We start from the raw sequence: 20,070 nt of genomic DNA, 5'->3' as shown, positions 1-20,070 counted from the left end.
ATACCAGCAAGGCGCCGTGTGATAGGTGTCCCTAGTCCCTTGAGACCCTGCCCCTTCACCTGGTTGGTGGCTCACCTGTCCCCTCCCCTTCCCCTGCCCTGAGCTTAAAATGTTAATGAGACCATGTGGCCTCTATTCTGTTGGAGGAATTGTCCCGGTGCAGACCTCTGCACCCATGAAATAAACATCTGGATATAACTCTCTAGCAGAATCCACTCCTTCCTTCTCTTCACCATCGCCAGAAGCTCTCTCCTGAGGTAAACGGAGTCCTGACAAGCCTGGACTTGCGTCTTGTGCCCCGCTGCACTCTCAGCCAAGGTATCTCTGGGGTAAAACACCACAGTGCTGCCTTTGGCCCAGCAGCGAGGGTCAGAACTGGCCCAGGCACCATCTAACTGGTTATATTGGGATTCTTATTCCAATACCTTAGTGACAGCTGAGGCCAAGTGGGCAGAATTGAGCACAGAATGAGCACAGTAACAATTTCCACTTCAGATGCAAAATGTGGGTAGTTTCGGGGAGTTTTTTTAAGGTAAGTTAATTTTTAAAAATGTAAATATGTAATTATGTAGCGCTCCTTACCTTTGCAAATAGTCAGCTACTACGGGAATTCATCATGCAAGATTTTTGTATTTTACTTCAGAACTCTCTCCACATATCCTGCTATCACAGGCCTTAGGCAACTAGAAGAAACAGAAAAGAAATTAAAGTAAATAATCAGGAGACTGTATGACATTAATGACATTAATTTTTATTTAAAATACACTTTGTAGATATTCCTTAGAGAGCTCTCCAGAGTATCTTGTCATATTGTGAGATTTTCTAAGCACTGGTAGATTTCTAATGACTGATAGAGAGTAGTATTGCTTTCCAAGTGATCAGTGTGGTTTCCTTTCATCTTTGAGTTTCTAGGAAAGAAATCCCTAATTTAAAATCTAATATCTTTCTTCTGTTCCCATACACAGCAGATGGCACATGCAACTACATCCTACTTTCTAATTCCTATGTGACATTTATTATTCATCAGAAAGGAAGTTAAAAAATATTATCTTTGCAGCTTCTGGTTTGGCTGGTCATATAAATTAGACAAAATATTGCTTAAAAGAAATTATATTTGAAAGCACCAAAACTATTAAAAGTACAGCATAGGGGCCACCCAGTGGGGCAGCAGCTGCCAAAGCATAGTTCAATGAAGAAAACACAGTTTGTGGAAACAAAGTTTTTTTACAATATTGACAAAACCAATCTTTTTATATATTTTTATAATATATTTTTACATTCATCTATGGTATTTCTTCATGTAGTAATAAGGAAATTGGAGAAAGCTCAAGTACCATTGATCATATATTCAAAAATACCCAACTTTTCTTCTATTTCAGGTCCCAGGATCATCTCATGTGGCTTTAGAGTAGTGCTCATTAATTCCTCTTTCAAAACTGCAGGCAGGATTTTAATTTTTATTTACAGGTATCATTATTTAAGGAAAATATTGTTATTCAATGAAATTCTGTATTTTTAAGAGTCTTGAACAGCAAAACAAATCTCCCTGAGAAATAAAAAGAATTGCATGCTAATAGCCTAATTTTTCTTTAGACTGAAGTAATTCTAGTGTTGGGTCATGAAAGATACCTGAATGTTTAAGAAACAAAAATTCTTGATATTCCAAAGGACTTTTTTCTCTAGTAAATTACTTATGATTTCATTTTTTTAATTCTTTTTTAATTTTTTAGTTTTAAAAGCAACTAGATTTTTAGCAGCTCACAGGGTCAGTTGCAAGTTCACTCAACACTGACTTCCTTTTAGACATTATGCCCCTGACCTAGAGTTTTGTACACTTCCTAACCTGTTTCTGCTGCTAATAATGGGAAAACAAAAAAGAAAAAAAGAAACAAAAAAAAAACCAAACAACCAAACAAAAATATTGTAATTCAGATTTGTCTCCTGGTTTTCAAAAAAAAAAAAAAGTAGATTTAATTCAGAATTTGATATTGTTTCAGTTTTCTAGAGTAGTATGGTGCTTTGGACTATGCCTTCTTGCCATGTCTGCTCAGCCTCTTGAATAGAAAAAGATAAGTTCCATGATAGTGTGCTTTTTTAAATACCAAAACAAGTCACTGTGTAAAACAGTCTTACAAAATACCTGCCCTAGGAAAAGACAGAGTATTTCTTCTCAATCCATCCTATTGTTAATAAATTGCAGTCATCATAACTAAAAATATTTCCACGTGAGGTCTGTTTATCTCTATTCTAGAAGTTGCATGCATCCTGCTGCATGCCAATAAGCATCTTTAGGGGACAAGTGCATGACTTAGCAGATTCAACATTCTTGAATTCATGTTGTATATGTACCAGTTATTCTGGTTAGTACTCTTCCCTGTACACTATTTCTCTGTGCAATCACAGATTCAGATTTCTTAATTATTGCTTTGATGTTGATAATTAAATTCCATTGGTTATAAAGTTAAATGTGTTTAGCAGAGGTTACTTTAATGTGGCATGTTAATCTGAATTACCTTGTAGAAAGTCACTTTGACAACAGCAAAAGAAGAATAGAAGAAAAGCTAAAATCTTCCTAATGCTTCCCAATCACATAACATCTGCTTTTATACATTTTTCTTTCTTTTTAACCTTAAAAGGGTGCAGGTCCTGATTATTTAATACCTTCAGTGATGCTTTTCAATGGTCAACTTTTAAAGTGATCTGTATACAGATGAATTCAGGATCTTGAGGTCTTGGAGTCATACTATTCTTCAGGAGTCTATTGGCCTTGCTAAGCCTTGTAAAAACTTCTGCCAGAATATAATTCCTCAAAAATAATACGAGAAAGGGATAAAGTGTGAATATAACAGCTTACGACCTTGAAAGTTCTGATATAAATGTGTGGAATTCTGGGACAGCTTTCTAAAAGAGATATCTCTGCACAAGTAAACTTGAAAGGTTTGGAGTCATCCTTACGAGTTTTTTTTCAAAAGTAGAAATTCAGCAATCAGGATGATCACATTGACCTGCATAATTTGGATGCTACCCAGGTCTTCACCCACTCTATCTTCAAAGCGAATGAAAGGACCACTTATTTTATTTAAGCTTACGAGACTTCTTAATTGTTGAAATTTGGATTAATTTTCATGAGTCTTGTGAATGCTATTATTCAAAAATATTGGAATATTTTTTGAAATTGACAGCTAACTTAGTAGTATAGTGGTTGGAGATTTTTTAATTTTCAAAGTAGTGTTAACCAGTAAGAATGCAGATTTTTGAACCTCAAACTTCAACAATATACACCTTATATATAGTTATTTCAAAGTTTATGTAGTAATAACAAATTACTAATTCTTTTTTACAAAAAACAGTATGTGTTTTCAATTTGAATAACTTTGATTTTCCTACCTCTGTTTCCTTCCAGTTCCTAGATAGTTAGTGAAATAACTGAAATGTATTTTCTTCAATATTAAAAAGCTGCTGACAGATGGATTAAGATGATCATACTCTCCAAAGCTCCCGAAAGTGATTTGCCTTTGAGAGATGGAAAATAAAACAGTAATTATTAGTCCAAGGATTTTGTAGGTTAATCTAATTAAGAATCCAGACTTCTTATGTCTTGGTTGGAGTCCTATCCTAGTAGCAAAGTAATTTATAGTTCATTTCACTGGATTTTTTTTTTGCCATCTGCCTTAAAAAAAAAAATGTAAAAAGATTTCTATAGTACCTACAGCTTGCATCACACTCCCACTCTGCATCATATTTTTCCTACTACATCCAGATGGGCTGCTCATTTTCTAAGTAGTTAGTAATATTCTTCAGGCTTGATCATAGTAAGGGAAAAACATTTGTAGTTTATATTGCAATTTTTAAATAAATTCTTTTGGTTTATACAGATTGAGCTTGTCACTTTCCCTCTTGATCTTTCTTCTTTTCCCCAGCTTTGCCTATATCACTTTCTAATGTGATACCTCAGATACTACTCTCATTCATTGTCTGATAGAAGTCTGGAGAGACATTACTAGAATAATGCAATATTTCATGGTTTTATTTCCAGAAGATTAAAATTCTTAGTTTTATTGGTTTGTATGTACATTATTCTCTTATTAAATTTGATTGCTATATAATATCAAGATTATTCAGCTTACTTCTGGTCAACTGTGGTACTTCCAAAAAATTCTCATCTGTTTGGTAACAACTGACCTCATATTAAATATTTTCAAAGGTTTTGGTTTTAAAAATTTAGGATTAAAAAGTATTTAGTCATTTTCTGTAAAGCCTACCCTATGATGGGTCAAATACACCACTTTTAATTTGGTTCCATTTGTTCTGGACCATAGCTTTCATTAAAAAATATTCAGTAAATCTTTTGGTGAAGGAAATATTTCCCATGCATTTATGTTTGGATTTTTTTCTCTCTCAGCTTGCCTATACATTTTCTGCTAATCAGATTTCATTCTTATGATGGGTAGGAGGCTGTCTAAATATTGTTCCTTTTTCCACTGATGATAGGCAGAGAATTGAACATGATAATAAAAATTCCTTCATCTGTTTCTGAAGGCTTAAAAAGCTCCAAATGAACCAGGCTAAACAGAACATAGGCAAAATATCTGCATTTGATTATATGAAATCTGTGTTTCCATCTCCTTTAGTATGATGCCATTCTTTGTTTTTAGTCCTATCCAAAGGAAAGGAAAAGCCTTGTTTAGCTTCTCCAAGGTAACTATTGCCACCAAGTAATAAATTAAGTTTTATGGCTTGAAAGATAGACAAAATCTAAATTTTTGGTATTTCACAGCTATTGCAGAATGTTTCTTTATTAAAACAAAGCCTAGTCTTGCCAATGGACCCACTTTTTTCTGCAAATATTGGCCTTCATTTGCGGGTAGCAGAGACCTACCAGTGGTTTATGGTCCTTTATATTTACCCTTTGTTTTTCCCATTTAAATTTAATAGTAAAGTGTTTGAGCCACAGAGATCCTTAAAGAGTCCCTTAGCCCCTAAATTCTTTGGCATGTAGGCATAAAAAAATCAAGGCAAAATGGATATTATCATTCAAACACAAATGACTTTCAGTTTACAGCTATTGTAAGTTCTCCTTCCCAGAAAGTATTCACTTTAGAAAACATGTGTTCAAAATTGGGTTTGGATTGTTTTATATGCTCTGTATTTCTAGAAAAACAGCTCTTTGAAAATTGTGAATTTAATTGAAAAAGGCCCTCTGAAGCACATGTACACTAAGTACCTTCTAAGTCTAATTGGAGTGCAATGGCTCAAAGCAATGTCGTTGTTGTGTTGGTGCAGTGCTCTGCAGCCACAGATCCAGATCTGCACTCAGACAGATGGAGCTCTGAAGACAAAGCTGCCTTCCAAACCCATTGTTTTTTCCCCCATAATAAATATTCACAGAGAGGAAAAATCTATTGAAATGAAATTAAATAGTTTCACAGGATTTTGTCTTTCTATCCCAGTAATAATCTGGCCTTTTTGTTGAGGCTTTATTGTTCTCAAACATAATTCTATATGATTCCCATGCAGATGAAACACTAGCACAGATGATAATTTAAAACTCTCCTTATTATTCCTCATAAGAACTTCAATAAATCATTATAGTGTTATCATTACTCCAACTTGTTTTGACAAGGCTACAACCTTCATGTTTCAAAATGAGTTAGGTCTGAATTTATCTAAGCCCAGGGTACTTTATGTGTTCTGAAAATGTCATGAAATTTTCACTGCCATATATCTTCATAGTGCTAATTTACCGCCAGAACCATATGTTTCTAATCTTAGATTACAGCTGTATAAAACGCTCAAAATTGTGTTCATTAAAAGTATGACTGTGGTTAGGTCAGCCTATCTATATTTATTTTAGGTATGAGGTAGAGTTTTTTATTCCATTGCTAGTCATTTCGTAGGGACCGTGGGACACATAGGTATGGAACACAGGAACTGAAAAGAAAAGCAAATGTGAGTACAAGATATTGGTGTTGTCCAAGAAAGGAAAGTTCATACTTTTTTTCCATTTTTGAACCATTTTTATGGTTTTCTATACATTAAACATTTGCTCAATCCCAAAATATATCTTCAATGATGGCAAGGAAAGAGAATGCCAAAGGTGGTGCTTCAAAGTGTGCATTGATTTTCATAAATATTCGGAGTTATAGTTTTGATTCTTTTCAGGAAGTTGGAGAAAAATACTGTCAAGTACATGATAGCAAAAGAGTATCCAAAAGAAAAACATCTGGGAAAAAGTGCATTTTGAACCTGTGAGTTTTTGTTGTCAGTACTACTCTCAAAATGGTGCATGAAGTAAAAAGATGCTTGCATATACAGTGTTATATGCAAGAACCTTATTTGGAGGGCATTCGAGTGCATTGTGTGTTACGAGAAATGCCATGCAGTAATGTTAATTTATTTTTGGTGTTGTTGTTTAAGTTAAATAGATACATAAAACTTACATGAGTTGTTGGCACGCAAGTTATTGTTTTCTGGGGATGGCAGCAAGTTACTGAAACCTTGAAATGATGTCATGATTTTTTGTAATTGAATATGCATATTTTACATGTTGGAGGCTGAAACACACTTTTTTTGGCAGGCTCTTTCAACAGATGCACATGCTGGGGCCCTCTTCTAGGAGGTCTTACAGCATACGTAAGTCAATATTTGTGCATAATTTATAAAACTGAGCAGTGGAACAAGGCTTTTCCATCAAATTTACACGATCATATTTCCCTTACTTTGTTTTTTGCTTAACAGGATGTTGAAGCCTCAAAGACATAAAAAACAAAAAATTATAATGTAGGATGAGAAACTAAACATTACTAGCTAATTCAGGTAGAAATTGACTTTTTTTCTGAAGGAAAAGTACAAATGAAAAACAGAAACAAAAGGGAGTATTGAAAAACTTGCAATTAGTCTTTCAATCCATACTCTCAAGTCTCTGAATGTTTCTCTTTAATTAGCCTGTCTTTCAATTTCTTTCAGGTTTTGATGAAAGAGATAAGCATAGGCAAGGCTGTGCTGAACAAAAAACATTTTCGAAACATGCCTGAAGTGTTCATAATATTAGTTAGAATTGTCTGTGTATCTTGTAGTTTTTTATATTGCCTTTGTTCACTTCAGCCAAAAGAAGGGGAAGACATAATAAACATTCTGCCGAAAGTGAATTGCTGTGTCTCAAATGTGATAATATAGTGACTGAATTCTACCCACTACTTTCTGCTACTGCCATATTGATTAGAAAACCACTGAAAAAAATCATATGCTTAATATATCATCAGTAATTTTCTATACAGAAAAAAATATATATTAAGGTAAACATTGATTGAATCTTTTGACTTATTGCCAAATTATCAATAATGAAAATATACCATAAAAAGTAAATAAAAAAGAATAATGATCTCAGAGGATAGTCATGTTTTGATTTATTGCCTATATTTTTATAAGACAAGAATAAGAGTTATATGCTGCTGGTCAGAGAATCAATATATATTATAATGAATATCATCTCTATCCAGTATTTCAGGTACATCCAATGAACACTTGGTACAGAATAGTTTACATATTCCTAAGTATCAGGTTAAGATGTTTGGAACTATTATTGTAAAAGATAAACCTGAACAGTGATTGCTGTAATTAGAATGTGTTTTATTAATGACAAATTATACCAACAGTGTGTCTTACCAGAACCGGTCTGAAATATAAAAAATCCAATAAACTCTTATAAGAATCCCACATTTTAATGTCTTTTAAAACATGTTCTCTTCCATTAGGCCAGATTTAAAACACAGGAATCAGACCAGCAAATTTTCTGGCACAGCTCAGTGAATGTGCACACTCAAAGATTTTCCTGTGCTGTCTTCTTTTTCTGCCTACGACTTTTTTTCTTTTTATCTTTCTTTTCTTTTTTATTCCTTTTCTCCTTTTTCTTTTTTGGCAAGTCTTCTCATTATAGGCAAAGATGATGTCCCATCAGTGATTTTTCATTGTTACATTACCATACCATTGAGTATATGTTCCATCTCACACAATTTCCAGGTTTATGAGAAAATTTTAATGAAGCTTCTAAAATTTTCTGGCTTATTTTGAACCTTGATGGCAGGATGTAATTGATTATTTACTAGTTAGAAAAATAAGTTGAGGGGGAAAAATTAAAATCCAATCCTAATCTGCCATCAGATGCTCTCAGATGGCTTGAATTTATTTCCCATGAAGAAACAATGACAGAATCATGACCAAGTTCTGGAATTTCTCATTCCGGGAAGAATATTAATCAATATATTAGCTACAGATTTTTTGTTACAGAAATCTGAGAGATGGAATATTAATTTATTTCTGGAACAATAAAAATCTTGCAGTAAGTGTCCGATATTTTATATCTTGCTACTTTTTTTCTTTCGGAACCATAAAACACTAAAATATTTTTTTAAAACTGAAAAAAGTCAGTATTTACAGATTCAGAAAATGTCTTTTTTAGATACTTTTTAGATTAACACAAAGTTTTGAATGAAGAAGTAGCTTTTCTTTGCCGTGAAAATACAATAAATCCATTCATTACTGCTGCTACTGAGTAAAACTCTAAATATCAAATAGAGGTCAATGAAAACTATAACTGAACATAACCATTGAACTGAATCTAAAAATCTTTCCTGCAAACTTGAATGGATATCCAGATCTTGTCACATGCAACCTAAGCCAATTGTTTAACTGCAAACTTAAGGAAAAAAATCTTAAATTTCAACTTAGATATACTTTGAGTATGGGGATTAATTTATATAGTTCTAGTTTTAGTTTAGCCTTCATTTTATATATTGTAAAGGAAAAGAATTGGTAACAAAGATTTATTACTCCACAGATAACAAATGAACAACTATGAGAGTATCCCAAGAAGTTCTTGCTATTGCATGCTGGTGAAAAGCTATCCTGGTAAAAAGCATGGGCTGCCAATGATAGTAACTGTTTTCTGTGGCAGTTTAGATCCGGATATGAATTTTCTAAAGAATATTAAATAATCAGCTATAAGTCTTTGAGCTTTGCCTCCTCTAACAGAAACCAAAGTATTTTAACTTGAGGAAGTTACACTGGATCTTTTGGCACTAGGTATTGTGCTGCTGTTACATTTTACCTATAGGTGACTTGATGTATGCAATGTCCACAGATTACACTGCAAAAATCTGTGAGTGTCAAGATTATAAACTAGCCGTTGTCATTAATTATAGCCACCAGGCTTCATTGCCATTAGTCAAAAGACTTCATTACAGGAAAGATGTTTGGAGATGGGAACTAACAAAATATTGTTTTTAAATAATCCTGTATTGAAATAGCTGAAAGAATAACTGGGAAAATAGACCAAGAATTAACTACAGCTTTTGCATTCCTGGTAACTTTTACTAGCATTCTACTGCAGACATCACTTTTAACATCTTGCTTTCATAAATTTCAAATGAAAAGATAATGATGTCAAAGATATGGTGTTAGGTCTGGCATCAAGAATATAGTTTACATACACAGTGATAAACTCCTTTATATAATAGAAAGAATTAGCTAAGAATTCAGTTTTATCAAGCGTATCACAGCACAGCTAGAATAATGAGTCTAAGGACAATTTCTCAGTATGCAGATGTGATTAAATTGGGTGGAACATCAAGTAATGAGGAGTAATAAACTAGGACTTGAATCACTGAAGAAATATGCCTGAGCTCATTTGTAGTAAATAGTTTTTGACAAAGACGGATGTGCTGTAAGGCGCTGAAAGGAAAGAACTTCATCTGTGGGAATGAAATGGTGCAGAAGTCTTCACATTTCAGACAGATAATCCACACCTCTGCCAATACCCTATACAGTATACTTTCCATATAAACAGCACTTTGTGTGTAAATATTGTTCCAGAACAACAGTAACGTGACATGAAAAGACTGTGAAGCCCCAAAATGAAGTAAAAAAAAAAAAAAAGGGAAGAAGAGGGACAAAAACCCCAGAAGTAAAAAGTATTTTAAATTCTGTTGAAACCTTCAAAGCTAGATTCAAAGACAGATTGAAGAGAAGAATCCTGCTTTAAATAGGAAGAGTCAATAGATGGAATACTCCATTCTTTTCAATGTTTAAACCCTTTTTAGTCTTTGTAAAACAACTGAGTTCTGGTTTCTTTCTCAAGTTGAAAAATTTTGCTAGATGTTACCTTTGAAAATACAGCAGGTTTTCCCCTCATTTTCTCTTTTTTTCTGCACTTTCTTTGTTAAAAATTTCAGTTTCAATAGAAATAGATTTTGGAAGTTTAATAAAGATAGCTGTTTCAAACTTTAGTTGCTTGTCTAAAACTTAAACCAAAGCACCCTAGAAAACTCATTGAAATAAACAGCCTGTACATACACACATGTACCACAATATGCTGGGTTTTGTGATTCTGTGTGCAATTGGTGACTGCTAGCCTGTATGCCCTTTTTATTCACTCTGGGCTCTTCAGTCACTCCAGAAGGCCTCTCTGTCCCTTTTTAATTACTCAGACTGTTTCTAACTGCAGTCTAATTCTCCCTCTTTATTTACTACAGTAACCACCCTTGACCTGAATCCAACCCCAATTTAACAATTAATTTTATCTTCAGAGTGAGCTATCTTAATCAGTTTCTCTCTCTCATCTCTTCAGTCTGATGTCTGAGCAATAACCACAAATGATATCTAATGTTACATCTGTGCCAATGCATCCTTTTCCCATACAGTACACAGAGAGGCAATCAGATTCATTTTGTCACATGCAGTGTTTTCTGCATGGTTCTGAAGCAGACATTCACATACCCAGAAATGAAATAACCAAGGGCAATATGCAATCTTAATCTGGTCAATATGCATAATCCCCAAAATTACTGAAATTTAATGTAAAGTAGGAAAATGACATTTGTTTTCACATTCTATGTTTAAGTTCTTGGTGCTTGAATGCATCTGCTGCTTATTACAGCTGTCAATATCTCTGTGCACTGAGAAAGCAAGTCTTAGTGCCTGTTGCAGCTGGTCATTGATGGAGCAGCAAAACCACTAACTGGATGTTTTTGAGACTTTTTATTTGCATCCATTCCTGGAAAAAGTCTGATGATATATTAAGACGAAATACAAGTATAAAAGAGCTAATCTTCATATCACCTGCTGACCATAAAATGAGTGAAATGTCTGATATAATAGAACTTATGCTCTCCTATTTCTTGTTCTTTCAATGCTGAATTAAAATGACAGTCTTTATATTTCAGGTTGCCAAGTGGCTGCTGTGTATGAAGTAATAGAGGGCACACAAAGCCTACCTGTCTCTGTGTCTTTCAAAATAACCTAATCTAGGAGGAGACTGATTTCTGTTTTGTCTCTGTCTCTGAAGGATATCACTTCCCAAGGGAGGAAGAAGAATCTGTACAATTTTCAAGATAAAAAACACAATGAAATATATTTTATGATCTTGTAAATTCATTTTTATATAATCATTGAAATTAAAGTTTACTTGAATGCGTTGTTGCTTATGCAACGTATAGAATTGATGTCTATTGGGTTTTACCTTTTTTTCTTTTATACATTCTCTGTATCCCTTACACATATATTTGAAGCTCTGGAGCTTATGATTGCATTTGTAGCTAGTTTTTCCCAATAGTTTTCCATGCCCTTTTCTAGGCAGGAAGGAAAAACAAATTCCAGAGCTCCAAGCCCCAGGAAGTACAAGGCCCCTATCCTATCTTGGTTCTCCCTGGGAACCAAGGCTGGGAACAACACTTTGAGATCCATTCTCATGGGCAAAGTACAGCCAGTGCTGAAGGGGGGGCTCCAGAGGAGGGGCTTGACCTGGGGGGGATTGCATCATCACTTGTCCTCCTCATTGGTGCCTTTTATCAATTATGCTAATGTCGTGGTTTGACCAGGAAGGAGTGGGAATTCTGGGAAGCTGTGGTCAAACCAATGAAGGTTTTGGGTTTGAGACTGGCGTCCGGTGTGGCCAGTGGGGTTTGGACACACCTCCGAGAATACACAGGGGTTAAAAGCAAGGCACTGCCCTTGGCACTTCCTCTTTTGGACATCGCGGCGAAGAGTTCAGATCTCTCTCCCCCGCCCAGCCTGTTGCTGCTGGGCGGGGGAGGGGCCGGCCATGCGGTAGGCCTGGGGCCTGGACAGAGGTGGGGGTTGAGGGGGCTTCGAGGATGAAAGGGTGGAAGGTCCCAGAGAGTCAGCCCTCGGGCAGCCCCCCCCCCCCCCCCCCCCCCAGGAGAGCAGCCAGCCAGAAGGAGAAGGGGGAGGAAGAGTGCCCGGCCGGAGCGGCAGCGTGTGGGCAGCGTGCGTGGGAGTCGCTCCGGACCGACAGAGACTGAAAACTTTTAACCCTTTCTTGCATGATTGGGGCCTTGCAAAAATGCTAATCCTCCTCGAAGCTGAATAAGAAGGGAGATAAGAGATGAGATGTGGAGATGATTGGATGGGGAGAGATGATTTGGAGTGGCCTTTTGGCTGGACTTTTCTCGTGGCTATGGACTCAGTTGTTCCTGTGACACAGACTGCATTTAGGGGGAGGCAGTGCCTCAAAACCAGGAAGGTTCTTCGTGAGGACCCCCCGGCCCCAGGGGGTTGGAAAAATATGGGGGGGACAGATGTCCCAAAAGCAGAGACTGTGCCTTTTTGGAGTGAGACAAGGCATCCTTGAAAGACAACCCTAAAAGCAGCTCTGGCCATGTCTCAGTGGTGAGAGCACTGGGCATGGAAGGAAAATGTCACAAGCGGCAAAGGGACTTTTTTTTTCCGGGCGGTGCCGAAGTGACAGAGAAGCACACGAGGTTTCAGTGTGTTTCCAGGAGAAGCCTATGGAACGAGAAGGACTCCTTTCCTCTTCATGAACTGATGTTTGAGTATACTAACGTGTGGGGCCAAGGCTGGGCAGTTGTTTTGGGAGAATGTATCGGATTGGGAAAGTCAGGGAGTGGGGAGGAGGAAAGTTTTTTTGTAAGGTTTTCAATTTTTTTTTTTTCTTTTCTTTTCCTTATAGTCTTTCCCTATTTTCCTGTAGTTTAAGTAATAAAGTGGTCTTTATGTTTAAGTTAGAGCCTGTTTTGCTTATTCCTGGTCACATCTCACAGCAGACACCAGGGTGAGGCATTTTCATGGGGGGCACTGGCTCTGTGCCAGGCTCAAACCATGACAGCTAATTTCCTAAAACCTATAAAAAATGCACTCACACTATGTGGGTGGGCTTTTGCCGACATTATTCCATAACTGCCCCAGGAGCTTCAATAAAGATCCACTTTTATATTACCTTCTATACAAAAAGTTATCTCAAGTTTCATTTCTAGGTTGATGAAGGCATCACAATCACCATATTTCATAGTAGTGCAGTACTCTTAAACATGTATTAAATTAAATTAATTGTAATGTAATTTAATAAAGACAGGAAAACTTTTATTTGCAGGAGTAAAAACTCATTTGAGGTGAATATTATTAAATAGCCATGTAACTCACCACCATCTTCATAGTAATAAAATATTTCTTTTGGATTTTTGGCATGTCTCAGGAGGACAAATACATTTCCAGAAAATGTGAAGCAGATATGACCAATGACCAATCACATTCTACTGTGACTATTTATGCCCTTTTCATCCAGAAATATTATAACTATTTAGTTTCAGCAGGGATATTTTACTATCAGGCAAAAATAAAATCTCCATTTTAGAATTAATATAAGGTTGAGCAAATAGGTCTTCAAAGAGACATGACCAAAAAAAAACAATTACCACAGCTATTTTAAGGCAGTGCTAATACTGGTACAGCTTTTGCCAAGTCTTTGTTTCCCTTTGTTTCTTTACCCAACATCTTTGCATCTCTTGGCTAACCTGATAAGAGCTAGATTGTTGAGATTGTCTTTTTGCTGTTTTACACATGTCTAGTTTGCTTCTTTTATGTATAGACATATTTCTGACAGTAATTATCATTAGAAGCATTGATGTTTAACCACAAGTTGTGGTATTTTCAAATTTCTCAGTCTTTTCTATTAAGCAAATGTATACAGTCAGAGGGAGCAGAAGATTAAAATAATTCAAAATCATATTATTTGAGTCAGAAGTAGTGCCAGTGACTCACTTCGTTGCCCTTACTTGTTTGTGTTTGGGGTTCAAATAAATTAGTGATGAGGGTGGGAGCCAAAGGAAGCCATAAGATCTCTTCATTAAGAATCTTTCCTTCCCCCCTCCAAATAAACAACATTTCATCATTCTAAAATCAAAGCAATTAGGTCCAAAGAGTTCTATTATGAGCCATGAAATAACTGAAGTTGATAAAGAGACACTGATTCCTGTCAGCCAAATATACACAACCAGGGAAGGCTCATTAGCTGCAGAAAAGAAAGGAAATTATACAACTGGCCAAACACTGGTTACCTGAGTGCAGCCCCCTGGCCATACTGTGCCCATGGACACTGAAGATAATAATTCAGAAGTTGTTTATAAGCCTGAAGGTACCCACAGTGTTCAGTTAGAAAATTAAATGGATCTTCCCCAGCCATATCTTCATTTTCTGCCTCTAAGATATCAGTTTTAAACCTCCAGATGAGAACACAGATGTGTCTTTGAGCACCAATAGCAGGATTTGCTGTGATCCTTGTTTGAACTTCATGGTTAACCACCCACTTAACATCTGACTAAATGAACACATCACTAACTATTAGCTCTAAAGTTTCCCTGGGCAATTAATGAAACAATTATCAATTATCAATGTCAGTACCACAAGCAAATTCTCCTTTCCTTAAAATGATATATGAGGGGGAAAAAAGGGGTTGAAAAATATAAGAATGGTGAGGAGAGGGAAAAACAAGTGCGTTTTAGAATTGTTTTCACTCAAAGACCAATCTTGCACCTGGGAGATGTTAGAAAATATTCATTGTGAGAGAATTCACATATTTGTGTTCGCTTTGGTTTGTTTTCATCTGCGGAAAAAGAAATTGAATTTTTTCAGAGTAGATAACTGGATGTTGTGAAAGACTTAAGAGGCTTTTCCATAGACTGAGGCCTCCTTATAAAAGGGAAAAGGGAAGTAAGAGGGTTTGAAGATTGTAAAGCACCAGCTGGTGAAAGATTGCATGTGCATCAGGCCCTTTGATATGTAATGCAGGGATCAGGCCCCACCACATTTGCCCCTGCTAACATGAGCTTTGCAGTTTATGTGTCTTTGCAGTGTTTTGGAATCCTCCAGACAGAGATGTAATGGAATAAATCTACTCTCTGCACTTCAGCCATGGGTTGTTGTTGTCTTGGTGTTACTTGCATGTATTTGGTTCACACTGTATAAGGATAGGATAAGATGTTCAAAGGGTTTTTTCAACAGAGATAATAGCTCAGTGTGTTGGGGTTTTTTACTTGCTGATAGTAATCATCATTATCATCATCATCATCATCATCATCATCATTTCTATGCTAGTGCTATCAAATAAATTCTCTTTTCAGATTTGTGTGTCTTTCTGGACATTTCAGGTAAATATTTGAGCAGTTCCGCTTTGGTATCTATACAGAAAAGAGTCCAGTCCAGTTGGTGTTTAATTTATTACTTGAATATGATATATAGGAAAATTTTATTCTGTATATATTATTTATTGACCTCTCTGTCACTGAAATACATGTATCATTTCTATAATGTTGATTGTTCACTTTTCCTTTATTTCAGGAACTCAAAATAATTTTCTATACTTCTCTTCATTGTTTTGAGATATTTTACTGTATACTTTTGCAATTTTATGCAAGTTTTGTGCAGTGAAGTATGAATGCTGATTTATCTGCAAGAGACACATGGAGGGAGAAGTCTCATCAGGTACTCAGGGAAGAAAGCACACTTTTCACAAATGAACTGTTAATTTCTTTCCCATTTCAGCACCCATGTACTCAGGGACATTGGAGCAGCTGCAGTGAGTATGATGGATGGTCCAAACTGGTTGCCATTGAACTCCTGTAATTTTAAAAGGTCACTGAGTGAAGAAAATGAAAAACCTCTGTTTTGGCAGAAACAAAGTTACCCTGTCATGGCAATCAAATCAACAAATAGCTTTATGCTTGTATCTCACACAAAATCCTAAAAATGTTTCTAAAAGACTTTTTTATCACCTTTATAAGCCTGTTTTCTCTTTAAATTTTTAAGTGTTTGATTTTTTATAATTGTGCTTTCATTAATCATGTGTTCAAAATTTGTTCTCAATGTATTTGTATTTATATATATCTTAGTAATGTATATTATGCATCCCTCAACTATCCAGGTAGCACAAGTATTCCCACACAGTCAAAAGATTCATTGTTTGCACCACTCTTTTTTCTCCATCAGTTCTGTACCTATGATTGTAGGAGAGATATTTAAATTGAGATTTTGATTTTTTTCAACTGCAGTTATAAGTAAATTCTTGGTTCTTTTCAGCACGAGTCTTTATTTTCTTTTAATTTTAAGTCATATTTCTGGGCATGTGTTTAAAGAAAACAATACTTTCAGCTAGTATCTTATATGAATATTTTCTTATCATTACCTTTTGTTTTCTTTTTTGATTATGTAGTCACAGAGCCATGAAGGAAATTATTTGCCTAACTCATGTTTAGGTCTGATTTGCTGATTAAAAAATTATCAGAATACAGACCCCAATGAATAAGATTCAGCTACATAAATACCCTTATGAGATTTCAGCTGTGACGCAGAAATGACATCTCTGTGCAAATTGTCCAGTTCATGTGGGATTCTAAGAATTTTCCAATGAGAATATGTTACCTAGCAGGTGATGACTCAGAGGATCCAAGTTAGAAACCTGAAGTTACAAAGAATTCATTTTCTCTTAGAGCCTGGTTACATCTTTGTTATCTTTCATCCTTAATGAACTGAAGCCTTTTCAAGGCTCTTTGTTCCCCATGTTCACGCTGCCAGAGCTCCTAAAGAATCCCAGACCTCCCACCTTTGACATAGGTAACATTACTTAGCAGATCCTTGATTCTTCCCCGTACTCACAGTACAGCTTTTCTCCTCTTGATCATTATAGGTTTGTTTTTTCCTAAGACCCTCAGAGTTAACTTTTCTTGAATAAGGGTGATGAGAACTTTACAAAGTATTAAATGAAGATTTGCTAATATCCATCTCATGGGTTTAGTTCTCATATTTAGTGGAAATCTTCTTACAGGTACATGATAGGATTTAATTTTCTATGGGTGAAAAAACAAAGGTTTTGTTGTCATTATGCAGTCAACTAATGTGTCTTGATTTTTGAATTAAATGTAAATATCCAATATTTGTAATGAGTCTTGGATCAGTTCAATTCATAGGATTAGTATGTTGTGAAAAAATATTGCAATGTTCTAAAGTTGGAGATGGTGACCTACCAACCTCAGTAATCTGCACACAGACTGTAAAACATGATACGGGCATAGCAATAAATGAAGAGAACAGATACTAAAAACCCTGAAACTAGCAGTTCTTGTCTCAGGAACTCTTGAGATATACAAAATGAGACACAAATGATACCAGCATTGTCTCCCATACTTTATGCTTGCCAGCTTGGTTGCACTAAATCAAGGGAATGTAGGGAAGAGACATTCATCAAAGACCACTGCCATTCAGAATTAAACATTTGTAACATGCAAAAAACGGGGGACTGAGTTCCCTGAGTGGACTTAAAAGTATTCAGTTTCCATGGCACCTCATCTCACCAGTACCCAACTTAATCCTTATGATTCAGTGGAAAATACTCAGCTCATATGAATCCTTTCCTTCACAGGTGGGTATCCAAAAGATCAGTTAAGAGAGATTTGTCATTTAGTTCAAATGCTTTCAGATATACAAAAGAATGGTTTAGTACATGATAAATTATCATATTTAGGCAAACTGTGATCATCAAATCACTATTAAATGCTTCTGATTTAGCTTTCTCCCAACAGCTTTGCTAATCTTAAGGTTTCTGCAATAAGTGCTCAAGAGGTTTTACAGGAAGCTGTGTTTGCTTCCCTGCTCCCTGTCTTGTGCATTCCTTTTGGGACTGAGAGGAAATACGATAACATCATAAAGAGTTTAATGTAGATGAGGAATTTACCTCTGATTTTTTGAGACTCGGAGATGAGTAGATTTTATTACCGAGTTTTTGGATTTGTTGAAAGGTTTTGCGAGTAGCTCATTTTACCAGCACAAAATTAGGTATGCTTAGACTTCAGAAATTAATTTAATATGAAACTTTGCAAAAGAAACAATGTCTTCCTATTTCCAACCTTTTTTGCAACCAGATCTCTACAAACCTGTATTGACTTTCATAAATAGAGTTTGTACCTGAAAGAGCCCAATTTTCCCAAGGTCAGATTGCTCTGCGAACTCAGATATGATTTATGCATGGTAACATAGATCAAAAGTGTGTCTGAAGAAGGACATAATTATATGAGACAAAATATGAAAAAATAATGAGGTCGTTTCCTATTCAGATATCTATATACAGGTCCTAATCCTTTCCAGGGAAAGGAAGATCAAAAACTTGAGTGTCACAGGGTATTTCAGATCCATTTTTTTATGTCTTCTCCTCCTTATTCTGAAACAAGACTTCAAAAATAAATAATTTAATTAATTGATTTTGGACTACACTGACCTTTTCTGTCTGAGAAATAATAGGATATAAAGTAAGCCATATAGACACAGTTAAATATAAAAGTATAGTTATATGTCAGATGTAGATACAGACTGAAGAGGATATACATCTGTATGACCACAATCTTGAATACAGTAATAATTGGTGAAATGTATGAAAATCTCAATCCTGTGTAACTATATAAGAGTAAATTAGTACATATCAAAGGATTTTGTCATTGAACTGAAAAATATACACTTTTTCTTTCATGGCACTAAGGCAATTCTTAAAATCTTTTGAAGTACAGTGTAACTTTGAGCATTAGGAAGCACACTAAACATTTAAAGAAGGAAAGTCAAAGTCAGATGCAATTTATAGTAAGGCAAACATAAGTTTCTAGTAAGAACAATTTGAATGATTCCCAAATCTGCATAAAAGAAAGTGAAATTAAGTTATCCCACAGTGGATTTGCATAACAGAATTTAAAAACCTGAAATATTCCCTTACACCTGACTCAGTTACTAGCTTACCTCTCACTGTCTCCCCCCACCACACTGGGTTCTGTGGCTTTCCTGTTCCCAGATGGGCAGGGGATGCTCACCCAGGGAAGCTGAGAATGTTGTACTGGTACACTCCATACTTGGGAATCACCACCATTTGAGCCCACACATCTCTGGAACCTTCCCCTACTTCCCAGCTTTTATCTCCAGCCTCAATCTTCACCTTCTACATCCTGTAATTTCTTTCCACCCTGCCCTCCCTTCTCCCTCTCTTCTCCCTCCCTTCTCCCTCTCTCCTTTTCCCCTAGTGTTTTCCCCAAGACCACGTCTCCCTTTTGGGAGTCTCTCTTCTGTGAACCATCCCCCCTTTCCAGGGCCTTACACTCACAGTTTTCACAGTCTCGAGAGTCTAGGTAAGGAAGAATAACACATGACCGACCATCTCTCTTAAGTATTTTTTATTCAATTCATTGGTTGAGAATGTGCCTTTTTGTAGTCCAGGTGTTATAAAAACGTAAAGCCAAACCATACCAGCTGCAGCTGCACTCCTCCCATGCACATACTGCCAATTGTCTTCTGCCTGGTAGTATTCGCAATTTGAGCCACAGGTTTACCTACTTTCCTGCTGAAGTTGAACTCTTAGTGCCATCCAAATTGGAAAAAAAAGCTGGCAGGAACAATAATATTTTATGTTGCAAGCATCTGCTTTTCAAACATAACTGAATATATGGCAAACCTAAGATTTTGAGATTTAGGGAATAAATTCATCACATAAGATAGTACAAAATATCTAGTCACAGAACATTAAACTCAAAAAGATGGCTTATTTCCTTACTTCACCCTCATGGAAAGAAGAGCTAAACCGTATATTCTCTTCAACTTTATCCACCATGTTTATCCACCATGTTTTCATATCTGTAGTCTGCAATTATGAGATTTCCCTTACTTTTTCTGAAAGATTTTTGTAATCTAGGATCTTGAAATACAACTCTGACACTGATGAATTTATTTCTT

The 20,070-nt window shown here is 35.8% G+C and overlaps 1 long non-coding RNA gene across 1 annotated transcript in view; it reads right to left on the bottom strand.

Annotated features, from left to right (window-relative positions):
- The window catches only part of LOC113459037 (uncharacterized), a 153,476-nt gene that overhangs the window by 7,415 nt on the left and 125,991 nt on the right, over positions 1-20,070 (bottom strand). Inside the window, exon 2 of the long non-coding RNA XR_012580511.1 lies at positions 583-683. This is a non-coding gene — a long non-coding RNA (uncharacterized LOC113459037). The remainder of the gene's footprint in view (positions 1-582; positions 684-20,070) is intronic.

This window comes from Zonotrichia albicollis, chromosome 5 (assembly GCF_047830755.1).
Source record: "Zonotrichia albicollis isolate bZonAlb1 chromosome 5, bZonAlb1.hap1, whole genome shotgun sequence".
Taxonomy (NCBI): domain Eukaryota; kingdom Metazoa; phylum Chordata; class Aves; order Passeriformes; family Passerellidae; genus Zonotrichia; species Zonotrichia albicollis.
Note: the sequence above shows the minus strand (reverse complement) of the source record. Positions and strands in the feature narration are given on the sequence as shown.